The sequence below is a fragment of the Aricia agestis genome, chromosome 4 (assembly GCF_905147365.1).
Source record: "Aricia agestis chromosome 4, ilAriAges1.1, whole genome shotgun sequence".
Classification (NCBI taxonomy): Eukaryota; Metazoa; Arthropoda; class Insecta; order Lepidoptera; family Lycaenidae; genus Aricia; species Aricia agestis.
In genome coordinates this window covers 4,384,132-4,391,160 of record NC_056409.1, presented here as the reverse complement: position 1 = coordinate 4,391,160, position 7,029 = coordinate 4,384,132, and positions in this window count along the sequence as shown.

Below are 7,029 nucleotides of genomic sequence, written 5' to 3'. Positions count from 1 at the left end.
CAAAAATAAGTAAATAAAAACATTTTAAATCTCGTAGCGGCTCCACAGCTGCTACGCTACGGCTGCTACGGCGTAGCGCACATCGTAGCAAGGAAGCGTAGGCCGCTACGTCGTAGATTCATAGTCTATGTTATGGCAAAATAATTAATATTATAGTGGATATTTATTGTTTTTTAATAAGATATACAAGATAAGGGGAGAAACGAGCAAACGGGTCACCCGATGAAAAGTAACTACGCCCATGGATACTCGTAACAACAGAAGAGCAGTTGCGTGGCCGGCCTTTTAAGAGGGAATACACTCTCTTCTTAAGGGCCAATGCTAAAACTCGCGTGGGCGCACGCTCGCGTGTGTATAGTGAAAAATATTATGGGCAGCGCAGGCGCGTGCGACGCAGCGCGGACGCAAGCGACGGACTGTCATACGCGCGGCGGACGGCGGGCACACGGCGCGGGCGCACGCTTTTCGCAGTCGACGTTGTTTCCGTTGACGTCTTTTTACCAAATAATAAATTAGTAAATAATCCATGGTAATCAACTTGACACAACTGTACACACTGGAGATCAAAATTATACTAGCAGCGCAAAATGAGATGGGCGCACGCGACGGGTGCCCGCTCGCGTGGCCCGCGGCGGTCTTCCGACGGGTGCGCCCGCGCCCGCATCCGCCCGTGTTTTAGCATTGGCCCTAAAGGTTTTTGTATCATTTACCAGTCTAAAGATAAATTTAAATATACTTATTTTTGTCTGGGGTTTCTAACATCAGTTAAAATCTGAAGTAAAAAACTTTTTGTGCGTTATGCACTTTTTGAAATTAGTAAAAACTATGAAGTCAAATGACACGTGACCTAATCGAAAATTCGTAAGATGGATAGACTGCCGGCGCGGCGTAGGAGAGATTTTCACATCCGGAGTGTAGCGCCTTTATTTTCTTATACAAGATAGACTATGCTTTTTATTCGATCCTAAAAAAAGAATGTATACAGCATGTAACAAAGCTGTGTAAGTGATAATACTTTAGGGTGTGAATCATGTATGGGTCCCCTCCGTATAGTTCACTGTCAATTAGCAGCGCTGAAAGAGCAATTATTATTTTTTGTATTCGAATGGGCCAGCGACCCAGCGTCATGAATTTTTCCATGCAAAAGTAAAAAAAAAATTAATTAGAAATCGTTGCATGAAATTATGTGAAACCTCGCACATTCGTCCGCATCGCACGCGCCGCATTTCTTGTAGTATGCGGTGCGTTTTGACGTATAGCCGGGCACGCGGGCGCTGCACCATCGCAGCGTTATACGAAGCAGTCTTAACAACACCCCACTCCCCCTTTCGTCTCGGGGGCTGCTATCCGTCATGTGTGCGTTGCGATGACGCAGCGCGCTGTGTGAACACCTTGGTTATTTGTATGTTAAACAACGCAACGGCAGCGCTGCGTCGACGCAACGACTGGACTGGCTCAAAGGCACGTATGGTGCTGACAAAAGTGAGATCAGCTGAAATCGAGTTTTCTAGTTCACAGTAGTAGGGGTAACGTGTAATTAAAGCCTTCCGCTACGTTATGGAACAGTTTGCATACAAACTGAGTGACCGTTATGTCTAAATTAACTCACAACATGGTAACGGCTCATTACTCCTTCACTTTGCATCTAATAACGACAACTAATTACATATTTGTTAAGCTAGCATCAATTCACATTGCCATTTATCGTTTGAAATTAGCCATACAAAATTAAATTTTATTTACTTCATAACAAGATACAATTTCAATTTGGTAAAGTGTGGTGGTTCCGAATGGATTATATTTTAAAAATGTATCGCAATGCCTCGTTACATTACAATGTGAACTGACCCTAATTATATAATATTGTATATTTAAACGATCGCTTTAAAGTAACACAAAATATTTAAACTAGGACTGCCTTTATAAATTATGGATCCAATATATATTTTTTTTATTTACGTGTCTAGAATTGATGTTGATTTTCTCATATTATGTGTGTCTAATGAAAAGGATAATATGTTTGTTTGTTTATATTGAACACTGTCCATAACTAATGGGTCCATTAGGCTAGGAAAGGCTGCTTATTATTGGCAAAATGAAAAGTTTAAGTGGTAATTTATTTTAAGAGCAACCTCAGACTTACAATTTCAAGTTGGCCAACTAATTTCATAGTATACCAATAGCTATAGCGACTTATGAGAGCTCGCACATTACATCCAACTTAATTGTACAACTAAATAATTGGGCACCTAAATAATTGGATTGGACACCAATCGTATAAGAATCACGATTCCTTTTCGATTACCTACAAATTAAAAAGTTGTCCAATTAAATTGTGGACATCTGCGGTGACCCTAAATCGATTTGCGTCTTTCAAAAAAGTATATCTTAAATGGTGTTATGTACTCCAGACAGGCAGTATAATAAAATTCATCTGCCATTTTTGAGAACGAGTTGCGATATATGAAGCCTGTGTTCACTTTGATCAGTGATAAGTGCAGGTGATTAGAGATTAGGAGAAAGTAAGTGTGGACAGACACAGACCGTGCAAGTTCTTTACTTTTCCTAATCACTAATCACCTGCACTTGCACTAATCAAAGTGAATACAGGCCCAAGGCTTATAAAAAGAATCCGAACTGGTAGGAACTCCAGACAGCAACGTAGGTGTATTAAAATTGACCTTTAGATTTGTGAATGTAGATGTTTGTGTGTCAGAACAAATGGCCGCCTTAGAGCTGTCGGCTGTAATGGTGAGTGAGTGCGTGCGTGACCGCGGCGCGGCGCCGGGTACATGTCTGTCACATCATGAGATGAAATTGATTTTGAGACTTGAAAATGTTGGGCAAATGTGAGCCGGATTAAGATGAAGGGTTCCGTAACGTAAAATGGCGTTTTTGTAACAATCTTGAATATTATGGTACTATCAGAGAAGTTGATTCCTAGGCAGATGGGGGACCTACGTAATTTGGTCGCGTTAAGTCAAACCCAGCCTACAGACCTCGAATAGCATGGAATTGATATATTAATTCGACCAAATGAATATAGGTCTATCAACTGCCTGAATCAATTTCATCGAGGAAGTTGATTCCTATGCAATTGACAGACCAACGTTATTTGGTCGAATATGTCAATTCAATGTTAATTGTGATCTGTCAGCTGGGTTTGACGTAACGCAACCAAACTACTTAGGTCCCCGATTTGCATAGGAATCAACTTCTCTGATAGTACATTGACTAGCGTCAAAATATTGACTAATCAACAATGCAATTTACGCAGTTGAATTCATAAGCTCCACGCTACGTAAGGTTTAAGTATGCCCTTTATGCGTTTTAAAGGAACAATATATCGGCATTATGTGCGGCGTTAGACTACGGGTACGCCGTACATGCTCAGTCTGGAATCAGTTCAGTCCATCAGTTTGGTCCGACTTAGACTGTCGCGGTCGCTTCAATGATAACTGAAAAGTACCATCGAGGAAATTGATTCCTAGGCAGATGACAGACCAACGTCATTTGGTCGGATCATGTCAATTCAATGATAATTGTGTTCTGTCGGCTGGGTTTGACGTAACGCGACCAAACTACGTAGGTCCCCCAGAGGTCCCCCATCTGCCTAGGAATCAATTTCTCTGATAGTACATAGTAAAAAAATCAGTCCCTCAATCAACTGGTTAGATGTTAATTCTCACGTCCGCGTCATTCTGACCAAAATAGTTGACTAAACTGATGCCAGACTGAGCGTGTAACCCTAGTCTTATGTCAACCCACTGCGGCCCAACTTCCACTGTCGAAGAAAGCAGAAAGCGGAACCTCCCACATATAACTGCTGTAATACGCACCGCAAACATCTGCGACTAAATTCTTAGTAAAAATGACATTACGATGCGATGCGAATTCGCAGTTCTGTGTGGGAGCCACCGACGTGGGAGCTATCAGTATACGTCATGTACAAACAAAACCTCACATATTGACTTGAAATACCCTAGCCAAATACCGCCTATAAACTAACTTATCTAATAGTACCAAAATGAATTCATCGGATCTTTTGTCTACTCAAACAAAATACTGAACATGCACCCTTTGTTGATTTTTTATAATGCACCCTAACGCCATCTATGTCTTACATCCGTCAATCGTAGGTTCACCACCTGAGCACCTCTTGCAGTAACATTAGAACAGCAACGCCATCTATGTCAAGCACTTTAGCGCCATCTGTTTCCTAATTTTTATATTTGAAAGTCCTTCCCTTAGGGTGAGAGTTCCAATTCATTTCCAATAGATGTCAACTCAAGGTGAAATCTACAGTGAATCTTTTTGTTTTTCAATACAAGATGTATGAAAAGTGACACTTGTTGAGGTTGCAATTTGCAATGTAAATTCTTGTTTTTTTTTTTCAAAAGCAAGATGATCGTATTTCAATGTCTAGTCTGGTCTTGTCTAATCTAGTCAAATTAACTAATTAATTATAGTCTAGTAATAATGAGTTAATTCAAAGTATTTAGGTTTTAAGGCTACTATGGGTAAAACATTAAGTATCTTTTTATTATTTTTACTTGAAGTTTTCTTTATAACACTGTAGGTAGATTTACAGGTTGTTACAAATTACTCTTTAATGTTACGATGGTCTGGGGGGTAACTAAACTTGTCAAAATTAGAAATGAATATATACGGGGAAGCTTCAAGATAAATCCAGTGTCAGAAAAAGTGACCGAGAGACGCTTAGGGTCAATTCAGACCGCAACGCGACGCGTAAATGCATTTCTAAATTTGTATGGATTTGACAGGCTTCAATTGCGTGAGACGTCGTGCAAATCTGTCAAATCCATACAAATTTTGAAAATATGCATCTACGCGGTGCGTTGCGGTCTGAATTGACCCTATTATGCGCAGAGACGAGTTGAGTCTCCCAGACCTATTATACAGGGTGCAATTAAACCTTCGTGCCAAATTTTGATATATTGATCCTTGTTAAAAATAAAAATACACATATTTTTTCTTTTATAATCACTCAGTACTAAAATGTTGAGAAATAGCTTCCGAAAGTTATCCTAAAAAACACTACAATTAATGGACACGACGCGTCGCCCGCGCGTGATGTGACCCCGCGCGCGCGCCTCCCCCCGCGTTACCCCCTCTCATTCCCCCGCGCCGCGAGTGACCGTTCTGCAACGATTTTAAATAGGATAAAATGTTATTGAAAAAAAATAACACCCAATTTATTTATTTTTTTTGTTAAATGGACTCTCCTAGTGATACCTAAGCCCTGGAAAAAATTTGGCAGGAAGGTTTAATTTCATTTCCCCTTTACATAAAGTCTGCCTCTATACAGGATAGAGGCAGACCCTACGTAAAGGGGGAAAAAGCTAAGAAGAAAATTATATTACTCTTTCTTATCTTAATATTTCTCTTACAAGACGAATTAAATGGTGTAAAGAGGCAGATGCTATTAAACAATTTCAATGGAAATGAGAGAAACATTTATTTGCCAAACAAACAGAAGTAGGTATGGAAGAAGTATGTATATCTACATCAAGTTACCAACGAGGTAAGTAAGGTTAACCGCAGTTGTTTTTACCAAGTCTAAAACCACACAGAAATTGTCGAACATTATAAAACATTTTGTGTTGGTAAAATGTGCATGGTACTGAAAAAATATTTATACAGGTGTAACAAAACTTAGTGATAATACTTTAGGGTGTGTTATGGGTCCCCTATATAGAGTTCGCTGTGAAAGTAGCAGCGCTGAAAGAGTAACTTTTTTACATTTGTGTGGAAAAAGTCAGTACACGCTTGCCCATACAAATCGCAAAAAAAATTTGCTCCATCAGCATTACTACTTTCACAGTGAACTCTTTACAGGGGACTCATACACATCCAAGAACGTATATTATTATCACTTAGTTTGTTAAACTCTGTACCTACCTATATAGTACTTTTTGTTGAGCCTAGCCTTTCCCACTGTCGAAACTTCTACCGTGAGCCAGCCTGACTTATATCCAGGAGTGTCGGTGGTGTTAGCCCTATAAATTTTAGGTTATTGAGATGTAAAACTTTATTTTGGAAAACTTACAGGCTAAAATGTCAAATTATGAAATTCAGTCCTAAATCCGTCCGAATAATACTTACAGTTCACGATCATGTTGATGAGTCGCCAGTCTTCTACCGTACGGTTTTCGTAAAGTATTCCCTTTTAAAAGGCCGTCAACGCACCTGCAACTCTTCTAATGGTGCGTCTATCCGTGGGCAACGGTAGTTGCCATCCATCAGGTGACCCCCATGCTTCTTTGCAATTTTGTATAAAAAAAGATATTACTACTGTCTTTCTCGTTTCTGATTTTATATTTCAATGCAATAGCTTTTAAATTATTTAGTGGACCCAGACTAAACTAGATCAGTTTTAAGGATAGGGGCTCCATGATAGGCCACGATGGGTAACCTTGATATCCACCGTGATTGAGAAACTGTCTATTGCAGGGGTTCCCAAAGTGTGCGCCGCGGTGCCCTGGTGCGCCGTGCAAAGTCAAGAGGGGCGCCACGCAGTGAGTCGATTCTCCATCATTATCCGAAACCATAAATATTATAAAATAAAATTGCAATATTAATTAAGTATGTAAAGCGGGTAGATAAATAAATATTTGTTTATTATTATTTACCTCATTTACCTGCTTAACCAAACTATTATTCATTAAATATACATTAAAGGTGTTTATTTATGTATCTTTTTCTAATAGCTAAGTAGAGTAGAGCACCGTGACAAAATATTGTGACGTATAACTGCGACGCAGGCTGAAAAAGATTGGGAACTCCTGGTCTATAGTATCCATAGTGCCGTTCATTTATGGGCAATCCTAGACGAATATCAGCCTGTCCTCATCTCTACGTCACGACGTCGTCAACGTGGCACGGTGCGGTAACGTGGCACGGTACGTGGACGTGACGTGAAAATTTACGTCAACGTAACGTGAAAATGCACGTCACGGTGTAGAAACATTTTACGTCTTTTTTTTTCTTAAATGTCTCTCTTCGTCT